General features: G+C 30.2%; 1 protein-coding gene across 9 annotated transcripts in view; it reads left to right on the top strand.

Moving 5' to 3' along the window:
• Nucleotides 1–16,939, top strand: part of Shab (Shaker cognate b) — a 325,565-nt gene that overhangs the window by 17,156 nt on the left and 291,470 nt on the right. For all 9 annotated transcript variants that reach the window (XM_065502983.1, XM_065502985.1, XM_065502986.1 and 6 more), the window contains exon 2: nucleotides 14,502–15,067. The gene's annotated coding sequence lies outside the window, so the exon portion shown is untranslated. The remainder of the gene's footprint in view (nucleotides 1–14,501; nucleotides 15,068–16,939) is intronic.

Genomic DNA, 16,939 nt, shown 5'->3' on the forward strand with positions numbered 1-16,939 from the left:
GTTTTTGAGATTATGTCACTTTTTTCGATCTTTATTAGCAAGTAATATACAAATTTGGTGTTTATTTATTTTAGGATTTTGGGCAATTTTCCCTTAGTCATTATTCATGTAGTCATCATTTTTATTTATAGACGATTATTCTGATTTGGGCACTTTGAAATTATGAAAATTAACCCAAATAATTTTGGATGAAAAGCCCCAAAAATGTTAGCATTTCAATATTTTTGGTATTTGAATAAAGTGTTTTTTATGTATCTCAGTGTTTTTGGTGATACTTCTAATACATTGAATTTAATAAAAGTGTCAAATATAATTGTTTTTTGCTTTCAATAATTTCATTAAATAATACAAAATTTCAGAGAACCAATTATTTAAATAATATATATAGCGTTTTAATTGTACAGAGTTCATATCTTTATGTATTAGGATGGACCGAGAAAAAATATTGTCCGGAAAAAATTTCCGGACAATATTTTTTCAGAAATTGTTGAGTAAATTGCTATCGAGAAATTTCTTGAATTTCTTTATACGTTTTCTTCCTAAAATTACAGGTTCGCTGTGATGACCAAAGTGATTGCTGATCGACTTAGCTGATATATTTTATCGGTTCTATAAAAAAAAAACTTTACTAGTTTTTGATTTAATTTAGTTTTAAAAACTTCCCAGGAATTAAAAAAAAATTTTATTAAATCCCGAGAAGGAAAAAATTCTGAGAAATTAGGAATCGTAATATAAATACATACATATATACCTAAATGTTTATGAATTTAGAAATTGATTATGAACGCTTGGGGCTATCCTAATTTATATACTTATGTATTTGCAAAGTTATGTGGATTCGTGTATGTACTCTCTATTCTTGTTGTTTTTGTGTAAGGTCAGTCCGAAAATTGCTTGGATAAAGTACTTAAAATATTTTCGGTATTATTTTTATTTTTAGCTCGAACATGTTTGATCATGTGATTTTGTTGTTGTTTGAACTTGGTGCGTTATTGATGTGTCGTGGTTTTAAATTTATACACAAACAATCTGTTAATTTCACTAAAGAAATATATTTTTTTAAATGCAAAATAAACAACTTAAATGTATTTATTTGTAGAGGGAAAATATGGGTGGCTATATATAAAGTAACTGGATAAATATAAAAATAAAGCAGGGGGATTACAACAATAGACTTTTTACAATCTCCTTAAAGTTTTGTTTTACTTTTCATATTTTTAAGGAATTAAAAAAGTATGCAATCTTTTTTCCATGATGCTATAATTTTTTTTCTACAATATTTTTTATGCATGAAATAATGACGCTCGTTTATAAATTCGTGCTTAAATAACATTTTATAAATTCAATTATTTATTGTATTATTAATGCAAATTGTTATAAGTATGTGTTTGCATGAAGTTTGTTGCATAGTGGAGCAACAATTAAATATTTTTTAAAGAAATCAGTCATGACGTTTCGCCCATTTATATTATACACTAATGAATACACTGAACCTAATATAGGAGGAAATAATATAAAAAGTGTTGTAAAATTTAAGAAAATTAGACATTTGAAGAAATAGTTGTATTAAACAAAAAATATTAATTATATTGAAGAACTGATGAAATGAATGTTTGTCTATTTTAACATCATTTGGTAAACCTTAGTAGGAATAATATATTAGTGTTATTACAATAATTAATGCTTAAAACATAATAAATTTGTTAACCATTGTGGGGAGGGTATTATGCGTTTGTGCTGATGTTTGTAACGCCCAAATATATTAGTCGAGCAATCACCTAGGGTTGCCAGATAACAAAAGTCAAATAACTGGACCATAATAAAAATTTACCTGGATTTTTTATACCAACATTCAAAAAACGCTATAATCAAGTGCATGATTTTCTTAAACAAGATCATATTTGGTACATATTATTTTTTCGGCCCAAGGACCAAGCCTATTGAAACTGGCTGAAATCGGTCCATTATTTCACCTAGCCCCCATTCAAATGTCCTTCCGAAATTGGACTTTATCGGTCATAAATGTTTAATTTATAAATGTATCTCCACAAATTGCGCTCCAATAAGTTTTAAATATACAAAATTCATGTCACAAAATTTTGTTACGATCGGTCCATAATTAGTCATAGCTCCCATATAGACCCGCTTCCGAAAATCACTTTAACGTGCATAAATCGCTTACTCACAAAATTCAACATAGTAAACTATCATATATACATAAATCACACGACCTAATTTCATGGTGATCGGTCCATAATTGGTCATAGCCCCCATATAACCCACTTCCAAAAATCACTCAAAAATATAAATTATTGAAATTTTAAAAGAAAAATGTTTTTGCTCTTTTACTTAGTGTAGGGTATTATATGGTCGGGCTTGACCGACCATACTTTCTTACTTGTTTAAAAATTGATTTGTTTCTAATTGTAAAGGTTTTGTTTCGAGAGATGAAATCTTTTTTAAAAAAGTTACAACTTTGCTTTCGTATTTTAACCGATTTTTAAGGCAATTCAAAAGATTACTCACTGTACAGTTCTATAATAGTAAAGGAATCACTTTCTAGGGCTAAATTCATGCATTACTTTATACATAAAATACAAATATGCCTCTGACACACCTTCATCCATATATTCTTCATCATCATTAAACACATTCCCATGTGACTTTTCGACAAGCGTTTTGAAGAGGTATTTTTACCTCTTTACTGTTGACCAAGGATATATTAATCGGTCGCTTGCTCGCTCGGTACTAATCACTGTAAGGAAAAAATACAAATGACTGTACATTTGCAATCACAATTGTATAACTGTACAAATTTTTTATGTGCAAAATATTAATTAATAAAAAAAAATAAAAATACAAATTGTGTTTTAGCTGGAAACTGGACTAGACACAAAAAACTGGACAATCCAGGCCATTCCAGGCCGTCTGGCAACCTTACATCTTAAAGTATACCGATTGATTCAGAACCATTTTCGATTAGACGAATCAATTTTAGAGGCTTTTTAAACCACTACACAGTTTTGATGTATTGTAGTTCCAGTAGTACAAATATGGCCCAAATTTTAAATTCTATGGAGAAGTATTTTTTTATTTTTTTAAAAAATGTTAAAATAAAATTTTGAATTTTTTAGACGTTTCTCCACATAATTTACGATAACTCAAAAAGGGTTAGCCCGATGTTATTAAAATGAACTTAGAAAAGTTTAGATTTACATAATCTTTAATCTGGTTATATATTGCATTTGAATCGGCTCAGTAGTTTCGGAGTTATAATAACAAATTGAAGCAAAAAATACATTTTTTGGTTTAAAAAGCCTATACATTTTTTTAGATTTTGTTGGCCTGTGTTATCTATCATATGCCTTTTAAATCTTTTGATTGTCTCATTTGGTTCGAAAATTTTGATTTTTGCAACGAAAAAACTCAAATGTCGCCACTATGAGACAATGAAGTTTTGTGGAAAAAAATTTAATTTTTTAATTTTTTGTAAATTTTCCATTAAATAATTACTTTTGCAACTTAATGGAATGAATTGCAATGTGTTCGTAATTGTCGTTCTAATGAGATATAAAAGACACAAATGGGTTAAAATATTTTAATGTTACTAAAAATTCCCCAGGCATTAATGTGTCTCAGGCCACTAGAACAAGACATATAGGAAAAAAATTAACATATTTTAAGAAATATTAAAACAAAAGCTCATTTTTACTTAAAATATATCAATATACCGTTAACCTATTTGCAGTTATGAGCAAAAAAATTTATTTATTTTAACGTCAGAAATGTGTGTAGTACTCTAACTTGTTTTTTACTGATTTTTTTCAAATTAATAATTACTTACATATATCAAAAATATATTTAATTTGCTATCGTTGATATTTTTGTTGAATTGCTGATTTATTTTTAAAATATTTTGTGTTTGCTCCACTGTATGCTGGTGTATTATAATAACTATTTAATTGAATGAAATTTAATTTTGAATTATACCACATTGTATTTTTTTCCTTCTTCAAATTTATTTAAGAGTGTTTATTTTTAGAATTAATACAATTCCATATCAATATGTCACGAAATAAGATTAAAATTCCAAAGCTTAAGCAAAAAATAAAAACGAAAGAAATAAAATTCAGAATTAATTTGTACTACTAACTACATATTCTTTGCGAGAATAATGTAGGTCAGTGTTAAAAGAAGAAGTTTAGAAAAAGAAAAATGGGTTCAGGAAAAAGAAAATCATTAAAGGCAACAAAAAGGGAATGAAAAACAGAACTTTATTTAGTAAATGAATTAAGTTTTGGCTTAAATACACAAACACACATACACACTTTTAAAGGCATACGCACTCAGCTCACACTAAAATACACACACAAATACTCGGTTCGCTGTTGCGAGTTGGAAAGTTTTCCGAAAAGAAACAAAGAAAAAGGGAAAAATAAAAAAAAAAACAGGAAAATGTGAACATGCGACATGCTGATAAAACAAAAGCCATACATACACACACACATTTTCCCCCTCCATTGGTGTTGTTGTTCTGTGAGAATGTTGGTGGTTCTCGTGCGACCTTCCTACTTCAGTTTCACAATTTGTTAACACATCAACAACAACAACAAAGAAGACGACGAAGAAGAAAAACCCACAAAATTGCTCATAAAATTCAAGTATTTACAGGACATTCAAAACTGCCACACTCTCACAAAGTAAAACAAAGAGATAGAGAGAGAAATAGAAATAACGAGAGAAATAAGAATTATACTCAGGCAAACATTAAAATGTAGTAGTAAATAAAATACCAAAAGAAGAAAAAGACTTGAATGTGTTTCCTATAGAGAGAGCGAGAGAGTGCAAAGAAACAAGACTTGGAAATGTGTGAAATGTGAAAACTCTCATTTAACGGAGAGTTTTCGTGATAATAGAATTTTCCAAAATTAGCTTTTATGCTTTTGCGCTTTTATTTTTCTTTTACAGTCTTGAAATCAAGAATTTAAAATCATTGCAAATAGTTCCAACGAACACGTCAGATAGTGAAAAGCGTTTTAAAAATAATAGTCAGAACAAATATTAAATATTTAATACTGTGAAAAAATAAAATTAAACCCATAGAAAAAAAACTAAAGAGGAAAGGATAATCAAAAAATTTAAGAAACTAATTTAGTTTAATGAATAATAATTTTAATATATATTTAAAAGTGTCTTAAATCTTATAAAGTTAAACCAGTTATTGTATACAAGAAGTATTAACAATAATGTGTGAAATAGTTGTACATTTTAAGTGAGAAAAAAGAAAAAAACAAAGTTAAAAGTAACAAATTGTGCACTTGTTAAACAATTTAAGTGAATAAAGTTACATTTCTTAAAACAAAACTAGGAAAAACAAAAGTTAATTTATAACTTACACCATAACTGCTAGTTTTATGTCACATATTACATGTGTAGGTACAAATTAATAATTGACTTGAAATTGTATAAATAATTCAAACGATTTCCATTGAAATTAACCAAAATAATGCTACCACGAAAAAAATAAAAATACAAAGTAAGTTTTATAGTTCAATTTCATATGTACAACGTGTGTCGTATAGGTTTAAGGGTATTCAATTGTTTGAAACTTTATTCAGTTATTCGTTTAATTTGTTTCTAATAACGGATTAATTTAACAACTAACCAACAAAATTGTGAATTTATTTTATACGATGAAATTGGAAGTTCTAAATAAGGCAGTAAGTGAAATATTTTTGTGGGGGATTATTGTGGCGCTTGATATTATAGACAAACTCTGATAATTTTACTTATAACGAATAATGTTAACCCCTGCCGAATTGGGTCTGTATTTTGGAATAGCATTTACAAGGTTAAACAAGTAAGAAAGTATGATCGGACAAGCTCGACCATATAATACCCTACACCAAGTAAATAAGCAAAAACATTTTTTTTTTTAAATATCAATAATTTATATTCGTGAGTGATTTTCGGAAGTGGCCCTAATATGGGAGCTATGACCAATTATGAACCGATCACTATAAAATTAGGTCGTGTGATTTATGTCTATATGAAAGTTATTTGTGGTGAATTTTGTGTGTATACCAACATTTTTAAGAGATTTATGTACGTTAAAGTGATTTTTGGAAGCGGATCTATATGGGAGCTATAACTAATTATGGACCGATCGTAACAAAATTTGGTGATATGAATTTTGTATATATAAAACTTATTTGGAGTGAAATTTGTGTAGATACATATATTAATTAAAAATTTATGACCGATAAAGTCCAATTTCGGGAGGACTTTTGTATGGGACTAGGTGAAATAATGGACGGATTTCAGCCAGTTTCAATAAGCTTCGTCCTTAGGTCGAAAAAAATATATGTACCAAATTTTATCGAAACATCTGCACAAACGCATTATACCCTCCCCACTATGGTTGTCTAGGGTATAAAAACTATGTATTTTGATCCAAAATTTTTTACCGGTTCAACATATTTTGTTAATTTTTGGCTCATAAGTTAGCTATAACTATTTGTGCCAAATTTAAGTTTCTGGATTTGAATCGATTTGACCCATTTACCTTAACAAACATTTCTGATTACATAAAATATTTGGGGAAATTTTCATCCCTCTAAAGCCTTACTTCTATGCCATATAGTGCCTCCAGACAGACTGACGGACATGTCTTGATCGACTTAGAATTTTATAACGACCAATCACATATAAACTTTTGTGGGTCTATGACCAATATTTCAATGTGTTACAAACGGAATGACTAAATCAATATTTTTGATAAAAATTTAATTGTTTTCCGTAACTATTCTAATAATAATGTCATTTGTTTTATAGTTTTCAAAACTCCATAATTTTATTACGAATGTTGTCATACATGAGAATGAAAGTCAAACTTGGTCCATACACCAGTATTTTGTAGTGTCAGAATATGAATTATTATTATTATTCCAGATATTTGATGGAACTTTGTGGTCTGAAGATTAGATTTGATGTAAAATTAAGTCTTTGATGCACTTGTATGCAATGTAAGACCAATTTTTTAAAACGCCTAAAACACTTTTTAATTAAAATGTATGAAAAATAAACTTTAAAACATTTTACTATGGATTTTTAGAAAGAAAAATCTAAAAATAATGTTATGCAGTTGGGGACAAAATTGAACAAGGTTAGGTTAGGTTACGTGGGTTGCTCGCAAGTTAGCGAGTTCACTCGGAGGCCTTGCGGCCCATTGTGGTACCCTTAGAAGTACTATGCCATTATGCTGAAAATGTCATACATAAAGTGAGAATAGTTTCCCTCCCTAGTTTCGTCTATTATGTGATTTCTGTGGTCCCTATGGGAACCAGCCGGTATTTCTAATAAACCCAATCATATTCACTAGTGACACATTTCTGAGACAGTCCAGATCATGGAAAAGAGCTCTACCAAGATGTAGTAGTCTATGCTCTTGTAAGGCTGGGCATTCACATAGAAGATGCTGTACCGATTCCTCCTCCTCTTCATCTAAACAACTTCTACAATAGCCATAACGTGGGTAACCCATACGTTCCGACATATGTCCAATCATGCAGTGCCCAGTAATTATACCCGTGAGAAGTCTAATCGAATTCCTACTAAGAGACAAAAGAGTCTTAGTTCTATCCTCTGTCAGATTGGGCCAGAGCATTCAGGATATTCTACAAGTGATGATATTTGACCACCTGAGTTCCGTCTCGCTCAAAGCCCATTCATCTATCAATTTTGATACTGTCACCAAGGGAGTGTGAATATCCGTTTGCGCAAGAGATACGTCCAGGGACGACCCGTTGGTTGCGCACTCATCACATACTTCATTTCCCCAGATGCCCGCATGTCCTGGAACCCATATCAACTCCACGTGATGTTGTGTCAGTTGTGCCAGTGATTTGATACAATTGAGAAGACATTTCGACCTAATCACGTTGGAGTTAAGAGCCTTGATTGATGCCAGGCTGTCCAAGTAGATATGTATGGTCGAATTTTCGAGATTCAGTTCCCGGATTCTTCTCGCGGCTGTATCAATAGCATAAATCTCTGCCTGGAAAACCGTGCAGGTATCGGGTAATCGAAGAGACATCAAAAGGTCCAGCTCATCTGAGAAGATTCCCGAGCCCGTGCCTCTTTCTGTCTTTGAACCATCAGTATAGATTGAGATCACGTCATCTCTTAGGACAGAGTTAAATTTAAAGTGTAATTTTGGTAACGATTTCTAAATCTAGTTATAGTTCGTCTGTCCTATAAAGTTCAGGTCCTATAAAGTTCGTTACAGGTTCCCTGTGATGGTCTGCTCGGATTTCAGCAGCTCATAATAGAAAGGACCCTTTTGCTCCCACCAAATACAGAGTATTACCTTATCGACATGGATATTTGGCTTTGGTGTCGATTGGGCTAGTTGCACGGCATAACATAAGATCTCTTACGCTTCGGTTATCGTAGTGGTCCATTTATCAATTCCGTGCAAATATCGACTTTCAAGGTCTCTCGGCTTCCATTCGTATGGTACCCATTTTTCCTGCTATTGAATGAATCCTGCTGCTTGCAAATGTTTTGAAATTGCTGATTGAGTAGCTCCCAATAATTCTGCAAGCTCTTGTGGAGTTTTACAAAAATCTTAATGTAGTAACGCCTCCAATTCTAGGTCTTCAATTTTTTTTTTATCTGTCCTGGGCGGTTTATATCTACCATATCAAAATCATCACTTCTGAACCAAATAAACCATTTTTCTCACGTTGAAACCAATGGAAAACATTGACCATAAGCTTTGGTGAGCAAACGGTGTGCTTCAGCGGCACTTTTGTTTAATTAAAAGAAGCAAAGTTTTCAACATATGACGCTTTGTTGGCACAAAATTCGACATTTTGTATGCAAAAAAATTAGTTTTTTTACACTATAACGTTCAATGTACCCTTCAAAATTACATATAAGTTATTAAAACGCATTCTAAAGATACGCCACCTATTGTAAATACCGAATTTTTAAGTCATACATCTATTAATAATACCAGAGTAGGGATAATCCATATCAAAACGGACAGAAAACTGATATTTTAGGATTTGACATCAGCGATTTTAATGTAATTTACCACACATATAACGGTTCCAAAGGGTTCCTCATATCAATGACATTTTTGTAAAAATATACCGATTTGAATATTGAAAAATATGTTAAAATTGTCTAAAAGTATATACACATCATTGCCCATAGCTATGAAACTACTCAAAGACCAGGATAATTTTTGACTCCAATTAAAAGCCAAAGATATTGTCATTAAAATGGTGTGAATAAAATTGTTTACTTCCAAAAGGATAAAGGTCAAATTTCAGAGTATACCTTTCAATATAAAAAATATCAAAGATCGCGGTTTTAAAAATTAAAAAAGTACATGGTATGAGGGCACCTAAACTCTCTACTATATTCCTGCAAAAAAATTTCGATGAAGACTCAATTAATTAACGAGATATAAAGAAACCTTTTTAAAAGTAAAATGTATTTTTAAAAAAAATTTATATACAAAGCAACTGTGTTTTATTTACCATATAAATTGAAATAGATTCCACAGTGTTCTGTTTTCTCTTTGCTTAAATTTGTATATGAATTTATAAAAACAAACGTACTTTTAATCACGTTATTCTTTATAACTTCTGTACTAATCGGGTCTCCATCGAAAATTAGAGTGCTTAAATGTTATCGTACCATGTACCTTTTTAACACCGCGATCTCTTATTTTTTTTACATTGAAGTAGATACTCCGAAAATTGACCGTTAACCTTTTGGAAGTAAACAATTTTATTAAAACCATTTTAATGACAGTATCTTTGGCTTTAAAATAGAGTCAAAAATTATCCTGGTCTTTGGGTAGTTTCATAGTTATGGGCAATGATGTGTATATACTTTTAGACAATTTTAACATATTTTTCAATATTCAAATCGCGATACTTTTACATCGGAATGAGTTTCCATTAAAAACGTCATTTTTTTTTTTTTTTTTCATCATTTATTTATTGTATCTTCATTATTTAATGAACTAACAATAAGTGGTTCAAATCTTATATCTAATATTATTATTTAATTAGTCCAGCCAGAGCCGGACGAAAAAATTTTGTGTTCATGGTTGTTTTGGTTAAATTGGCATTCTTCCTTCTAGATTAGGTCTGCTGTGTCCCTCCTTCTTAATCGAGTGTGGCCACGGTTATCTAATATGTTGCGGGCCAGCGGGTTTGGGTGAACTTCAAGTTTTTTTAAATATTTTTGTACGTTTTTCGAGATTTCAGTTTTTACAATGGGCACGTTTAGATCTTTGTGTATATTCGCGTTTTTGATATACCAGGGGGCAACTGTGATCATTCTTAGAAACTTGTTTTGGCGTCTTTGGATCTTTTCTACATTTGACGCTGAGGCCGTGCCCCATAACTGTATGCCATAACACCATATCGGTTTTATGATCATGTTATAAAGTAGAAGTTTACAATCTAAACTAAGCGTGGAGTTTCTGCCAATAAGCCAATTAATTTGAATTGATTTCAATTTCATTTGAGTCAACTTTGCATCTATATGACTTTTCCATGTAAGGCGACGATCGAGATGTATTCCGAGGTATTTCACTTCCGATTGTTGAATTATTGTTTGGTTATTGATATGAATAGGGGGGCATGATTCTCTACGCAATGTAAATGTAATGTGTGTACATTTTTGCTCGTTGACTTTAATTTTCCATTGTTTTAACCATTTTTCTAATTCAAATATGTGGTTTTGTAAGTGACGAGACGCTTCTTGAGGGTTTTCATGAATGCTTAGAATAGCAGTATCATCAGCAAATGTTGATGTATGAGTGCGATTGTTAGTTGGCATATCAGACGAATACATCAAATATAAAAAAGGTCCCAGGATACTGCCTTGGGGGACTCCAGCTTCAATGGGTTGTGCAGTACTTAAAAAGTTTCCCTCTTTAACCTTAAATGTTCGACCAGTTAAATAGCTTTCCAACAGCTTATGTGTGTTTGCCGGTAAATTTTGACTCAATTTGTATATTAATCCAACATGCCATACCTTATCAAACGCTTGAGAGATGTCGATGAAGAGTGCAGAACAGTATTTCTTTTCTTCAAACGCTTTTCTCACCATATTTACAAGTCTATGGGTTTGTTCGATAGTACTGTGTTTTCTTCTAAATCCAAATTGATGATTCGGAATACAATTGTTTTCAGTTAACATCGGGTACAACTTGTTCATAAGTATCTTCTCAAATAGCTTTGATATATTAGACAATAGGCTGATGGGTCTGTATGATTCTACTTTTGTGTGATCTTTTCCCTGCTTGGGTATCATGGTAACCAGTGAAACCTTCCATTCTGGAGGATAATATTCAAGTCGTAATATAGCATTAAAAATAAAAAGAATTATTTTTATTGCTATCCGGGGTAGCTCCATAAGCATCTTGTTGCTGATCTTATCCATACCAGGCGCTTTCTTGGGATTTAAATCAGCAATAGCATTTTCAACGTCATTGATATGAGGAATATATTGGATATATTATGTAAGTGATGAATTTCATTAAAATCGGAGATGGTAAATCCGACTGCTGTCCGCTTTCACATGGATTCTCCCATTATTTTTTTCCGGAATATAGTTTTTGTTTTTTACTAATGTAAATATTTACATAGATAAACCTAGAGGACCTTATATAATTTTATATAGCCATTTAAACAACTTCAACTAAAATCCCTTTTTTCGACTGAAATTTAAGAATTTCATTATAAGATTTTGCAATTTGAATATACGTTATTTTACTTTAGTTTTAATAAAAATCAACTCAATTATCCAATTTATCTTTCTCCTAGTAGCCATGAAAACGACCCTGAACTAATTACAAAATTGTACTTATTTAATACTAAAAGTACTAAATTATTTTAATATGATCATTTTCAGATCCAAAAGAGTATTTGTAAATCTGGTTGAGAGCATTGAATGTTGACGAGAGTGCTCAAAAAAAGAAAATTGAATTGAAGGTTCTATAACTTTGATATGAACTTGTACATTCAGGGAATTTTATTTGAAAGCCTGAATGAAGTCTTGTTCAGCTTTTACTGTACAAAATGATTGTTTTGTTTTTCCTTTTAAAATTTTGAATTTTTCTATTAAAATTAGTTCTAAAAGAATAAACCGAGAGGAGAAGAATATGATTAACAGCGGTTTAAGTTAAAACCGAACACGAAACTCTAATGTATATATGTATAACTGAATGCATTGTATTTGTATCTACCAAGTATTTATATACATGTGTATATGTAGATATGTATGTTTGTATGTCGAGGGCATCCCCAGGGTGTTGGTATGAAGACCCACCGTGCGTATGATTAATGCTCAATTTAACTTTGTGTAATAATTAAATAGTTTATTTTCATTAATGCAACTTTTAAAAACACCTGAAGAGTTTTTTTTAATCAATTGTGTGTGAAATTTAAATGTTTATGAACCACACATATTTGCATGCATATAATGTGTTCAAAATGTATTTATAAACATGTATCGTTGACTGAAATGCAATAAGTTATAAATATTTTCATTCGTTTGCGATAAAACATAAACATTTTCCATTACAATGGACGATATGTTTATTTTAAAATACGTACATACATACTTGTATGTATGTATAAATTTATATGCAAACACATTTTCCATTTTCATATACATTAAATATTTATTTCATTTATCTAGCTGCGTTTTCATTTTATGAGTATTTTTCATATTGTTTTTAATATCGACATTTCTTATTTTTTTTTTTTGTAGTTTCATTGTCAAGTTTATTTAGCACTTAATATTTTAAACTCTTGTTGGTTTCCCTTTGTCTTGTCTTTTTTTCCCAATACACAGTACAACACATGATTTTGGGACTCAATTCTGACAATTGCACGTGAAAGTAGCCCCAAAAATAAGAACTTCTGCATCATTAGTTTTGTCAAGTTGGCTGCCGTAAAAATTTAATGACCATACGAATTGTTTTTCCTCAAGGGGGATTTTTATCACTTTTTCTATATTTTAGCACGGTTATATCTCGTATACCGTACGGAATATCTCTTTTGTGGCTGAAAGAAAGTTGTAGATATTGAATAGTAGAAAAAAAGTACGGAACATACCTACCCGAAAAAGGTGCATCCAGTGCCTTAAAAATCGCAAAAATGCCCATTTTTTAAATTTTTTTTCCAATTTTTCACCTTTTTTGCTCAATAACTGGACTACAAATCCAATTATGGACCGATCACCATGAAATTAGGTCGTGTGATTTGTTTCTATATGAAAGTTATTTATCATGAATTTTGTATGTATACCATCATTTTTAACAGATTTATGCACTTTAAAGTGATTTTCGGAAGCGTGTCTTATATGGGAGCTATGACTAATTATGGACCGATCATAAAAAAATATGGTACATATAATTTGTTCGGCCCAAGGAAGAAGCCTGTTGAAATTGGCTGAAATCGGTTCATTGTTTCACCTAGCCTCCATACAAATGTCCTCCCGAAATTGGACTTTATCGGTCATAAATGTTTAATTTATATATGTATCTACACAAATTTCACTCCAAATAAGTTTTGTATATACAAAATTCATGTCAAAAAATTTTATTATGATCGGTCCATAATTATTCATAGCTCCCATATAAGACCCGCTTCCGGAAATCACTTTAAAGTGCATAAATCTGTTAAAAATGATGGTATACATACAAAATTAATGATAAATAACTTTCATATAGACACAAATCACGCGACCTAATTTCATGGTGATCGGTCCATAATTGGATTTGTAATCCAGTTATTGAGCAAAAAAGGTGTAAAATTGGTAAAAATTTTAAAAAATGGGCATTTTTGCGATTTTAAGGCACTGGATGCATCTTTTTCGGGTAGGTATGTTCCGTATTTTTTTTCTACTATTCAATATCTACAACTTTCCTTCAGCCACAAAAGAGATATTCCGTACGGTATACGAGATATAACCGTGTTAAAATATAGAAAAAGTGATAAAAATCCACCTTGAGGAATAAAAATTCGTATGGTCATTAAATTATTACGGCAGCCAACTAGACAAAACTAATGATGCAGAAGTTCTTATTTTTGGGGCTACTTTCACGTGCAATTGTCAGAATTGAGTCCCAAAGCAATGAACTGAAAAATGTTGTACTGTGATATTTTTCAGTATTTTCTTGCTATTGTGTTTTTATTATGATGTAGAATTTTCATTTTCATTCTCCAGACGGAATAAATTTTGTTTATGGATACAGAACAAACAAAAAAATAAAAAACAATAAGATAAAAAGTTCATTGCAATTTGAGTGCGAACAAAACGAATAAATTTGAATAAAATTATTTATTGTTTTTTGTTTTTGTTGTTTGTTTGAATTGTTTTGTTATAGTGTTTAGAAAACCCCCATAAAAAGTGAAAAAAAGTAATAATTATTCTATATTTTGTGTTGGTTTTTTTCTTTGCAGAATCTCTTCAACGGAATTATACTGTGAAAGCTTAATAATAAACAAATGGTAAAGGAAAACAAGTTCTTATAAAAAAAAATTAAAATTAAAAACCATATTCTCATAAAAATATTCTTGTTGATAACGTTAAAAGTGATAAATTATTATACGTTCTTAAGCTAAATATTACTTCTAATACTACTACTACTATTTACTCCACTCTGCTCCTTTGATCCGCTCGCTTAATCAACATAATTAAATAAATAAAAAAATAAAGGCATCCTTGTAAAATCAACTTAAAATAGTTCTAAATAATTAAAAAGCTTTTATGCCAAAAAAAAAAATAGTCAAGTTAAATATTTAAACATAATTAAACAACTTATAAACAAAATAAAGATATAAATAAATTAAAATAATAAATAAATTTAATTAATATAACTAAAATTAATAATAATAATAACTAGCAAAAAAATTAATCATTTCTACGTAAAAACAACAACAAAATATATAAATAATACTCGTACATATTTATTCATTTGGCTGCTCAAATTCAATGTTCATCACTAAAAAATAGTGCATATTTGTAGGTAAGTGGTTGATTGATCTTGAGTTTAAATATTTATTGTCAATATAATTTTTATCTACTCTTTCATATTGTCATTTGAGTGCTTTTTTTCGTTTAAGAAACTTAAAAATGCTTTCTACTTAAATATATATGGGGCTATAAAATGAGAGCAATAATAAAATTAGTAATTATTGTGTGTATGACTTAAAAATGCAGGATTTTTTAAAAAATTTAGCTTTTATTTTGAAATATTTGTACAATATAAATTTATTCAAAGTATTGGCCATTTTTAGCTATGACCTTTTCTCATCTTTCTGGAAACTTATGGATTCCGAGCCAAAAAAAGCTCATCTTTTGAGGCCAAGAACAAATCAAGCCAATATCGAATACTTCGGTTCTACTTGGATCGAAACAAATTGTAGTAGGACGTCTTTCAATGTCTCTCGGCTTCAATTTGTATGGTTCACAATTTCCTTGCTTTTGAGTAGCTCCCAATGACTTTGCAAGCTCTTGTTGAGTTTGACAACAATCTTCATGGAATAATGCATTCAATTCTTGGTCTTCAAACTTTTTTGGCTGACCTATGCAATCTGTGTCTTCCGTGTCTAAATCACCACTTCTGAACCGCTCAAACCATCTCCGATAAATCACATTAACCATAAGCTTCGGTGAGCTTCTGCGGCACTTTTCTTCAAATTAAAGAATTAAAGCAAAACTTCCCACATATAGCGATTCGTTGGTATAAAATTCGACATTTTCGATGCAAAAAAAAATGTTGTTTTTTGCGCTATAATTTTCAAAAACTAAGTGAGAATAAATGAAAGATGTAAACCCTCTAAAATGTTTAAAAAATACACCTCGACTTATTTCTTTCAATAAGTCAAAGGTCATATCTTGAAAAAAAAAATTCAAAAACCATTATTTCAAAAATCAAATGTTTTTTTATTCATATCAAAATATATAAATAATGATGACCAAACTTGCAAAGTTCAAAACTGGATTCTCGTTTAGTTTAAAAATTGTGAATCAAAATGTAGATGAATCAAGTAGTTAATATGGTCAGTTGGCTATCACAGCTTAGCAATTTGAACGCCTTAATAAAAACAGATCATTCATTACATTACTTTATCAGTAGTGCGATTCACTAACTTTTAACGAACCGACAATCGTAATGTTTATCGACATAAATAATCGCTTGCAGTAACGATAGTGTGATTCAGTAATTTATTTTTAACGATTGTTGAAGATATAACATCTCTGTCTACAAAATATCAAAATAAGCGAAAAGTAGAAAACCATTATTTGACACATAATGAAATAATTAACCGTTGGCTAGCAATCGGAAGGTTGTTGGTTCGACACTTGGCTGCGACTTGCATTTTTTTATTTTTTTTTTTAGTAAATACATAATTTTATAAATAATTCTACTAACAAAACAACTTATTTCCTGCCAAAATGTAATGGATTACTTTTGGGACATCGCGAACAAAAATAAGTACTTGAATAATTAGTAGTACTATAATCGTCAAATTCCCATATTTTTTATATTTTATTGTAAATATTAATAAGTTAAGTAAACAAAAATGTGTTTCCATTATTTTTACGATAGTTCCAGCTACAAAAGATGAAGATGACGACGAAAAAATTGCAAATACACTTTATCGATTAAATAAACACAACTTAAATTATTGTCGCTAACATAACGAAAGAAAAACTGCATAAAGTAACAGCTGACTTCAACCGACAGCGAATGTCGTTAAAAATGTTACTGAATAGCAAATTCGATAAATTTTCGTTATATTTATTTTAACGATACGATTATCGTTATAAAAGTTAGTGAATCGCAGTACAGTATCTCTTAATGCAATGATGGCAAATATGTTTTTTTTTCGAA

The sequence above is a fragment of the Calliphora vicina genome, chromosome 3 (genome assembly GCF_958450345.1).
Source record: "Calliphora vicina chromosome 3, idCalVici1.1, whole genome shotgun sequence".
Taxonomy (NCBI): Eukaryota; Metazoa; Arthropoda; class Insecta; order Diptera; family Calliphoridae; genus Calliphora; species Calliphora vicina.